Source organism: Lygodium microphyllum, chromosome 8 (genome assembly GCF_053477565.2).
Source record: "Lygodium microphyllum isolate KBCC chromosome 8, Lygodium_microphyllum_v1.1.10, whole genome shotgun sequence".
Taxonomy (NCBI): domain Eukaryota; kingdom Viridiplantae; phylum Streptophyta; class Polypodiopsida; order Schizaeales; family Lygodiaceae; genus Lygodium; species Lygodium microphyllum.
Window position 1 is genome coordinate 26,890,415 of NC_141142.1, and position 1,848 is coordinate 26,892,262.

The 1,848-nt window shown below is 48.9% G+C and overlaps 1 long non-coding RNA gene across 1 annotated transcript; it reads left to right on the forward strand.

Moving 5' to 3' along the window:
* The first annotated feature begins 999 nt into the window (after positions 1-999).
* On the forward strand, positions 1,000-1,596 carry LOC148032087 (uncharacterized). Its single transcript, XR_015691738.1, has 3 exons — positions 1,000-1,166; positions 1,263-1,364; positions 1,457-1,596. It is a non-coding gene; the product is annotated as an uncharacterized LOC148032087 (long non-coding RNA).
* The last annotated feature ends 252 nt before the right edge of the window (positions 1,597-1,848 follow it).

Here is a 1,848-nt window from a genome sequence, read left to right on the forward strand (position 1 = left end):
GATCTTCCATAAAGGTAGATAAGATATGCATTTTAAGATGGATTTTTCAAAAATGATTTATATTAATGCGCTTTGTATAGTTTCAATTGATTATTCTAACATTATTTTTTATCTCTGCAGGTATCTTTATTTTCAGGATGAGTCGAGGGATGAGCGATGAGGAGTTTCAGGAGATGATGGCACGTATGTCTCCAGATCAGCTCGCGAGATTCAGAGAGATAGCAGATCAGGAGCTGTCTCGTTCTTCGTCAGGGCGCTCTGCTAGATCAGCTTCAGTGCGATCAGATGCTTCAGCTTCGAGCAGACGATCTCGACGCTCGCGACTTGGGCCAGAGGGAGGGACTGCGACTGCAGGAGGATCAGGGGGGTGCTGCTGTGGAGACACGGACGCGGTGTCTCCGTCTCGTCGTTCAGCTAGAGCTCGGTCACCTCCAGGATTTGTCACACCTGTGGGGACGTCCACTCCAGTTACTCCGGCTTTTGCGCAGCCGTCGGCAGATGTCACGCCTTTTGGTGGCACTCCTTTTGGGGGCACCCCCTCTGGTGGCACTCCTTTTGGTGGCACCCCCTCTGGTGGCACCCCTTTCAGTGGCACTCCGGGAGAGGGTACCCCCGTCGGTACACCGGATGTTCAGGGGTCTCCTGGATATGCCCAGGAGCGTGGACGGAGATGGGAGAGGGCCCATACGAGGCACACTCCTAGGGATTATGGATACCTAGTGGATGGCAGGTCAGGAGCTATCATCATGAATGATGAGGGGAGGAGGGTGATAGCTCGCATGAGGGAGTTGTGCCAACAAGTTTTTCGGCACAACGTCCTGGATCATTGGAGGAACATACCGGAGGGGAGCAAGGAGTACATAGTAGCATCCTTGCATGAGGAGTTCCCGGTGCCAGCCGCAGTGGATAGATTCTCTACGGGCTGGATGATGGATTGCATGCGTGCATACATGTCACATAGACGATCCGACGCACGCAAGGCAATCAAGAGTGGGGCTCCAAAGCCCGAGTGGTTAGATGCAGAGGACTGGCGCCGACTGAGGGAGGAGGCTACAAATTCGCCAGGACGTTGGAGTCAGCAGCGGGAGGCGGCGAGGGCACGAATCGAGGCCGGATCGGTACATCATCTTGGGAGTGGCGGCCACAGGACATATTTGGAGGACTTTGTAAGTTTCTCTTTTGTTTTGCTTATTTGTTTTTTTGAGATATTATTTGTACTGACAATCATATTTCTAACAGTTAGCATTTTGTTTTCTTTGCAGCACTCCATTACAAATCGTGATCCGCAAGGCCTTGAGACTCAATATGCAGAGAGGCACGGTCTCAGATCATTGATCGACCGATTGTACAGACGCGGCGGCCCAGTAAGTCTCTCATCTTTCATGTCCGTAGTTACCATGAGATATTTGAATGCATTATTGTATGGTGGATTGATATGTTGTTTCTTTTTCTGCAGAATCCGTTTGATGCTCCTTTGCAGAGGGACGAGCTTTCGGGGGACGACGATTTGTAGCTCGCCCTCGGATCCTTAGCGCTCACATACCTTTAGTTTTTAGTCGCCCGATCTATGTAGACATTTTCTATGTATTAGTGATATTGTTTTATGATTGTACCAATCGCATTTTATGCGATATCATGTATTTATTTCATCTATCAGTTTTATGATTTTAGTATAGATTCTTTTTGTTTGCAAACGCTTTGTATGCAGCAGTGCAGAAACTATTTTGTATGGCTCTCATACAGCACACAGTGCTATATGTGGCAGGGCAGCTTGCTGCCCTGCCACAAAATTTTTTTTTCCTCTGTTACCGTCGCTATTTGCGTCGCAAATTTACTGCAGGCGTCGCT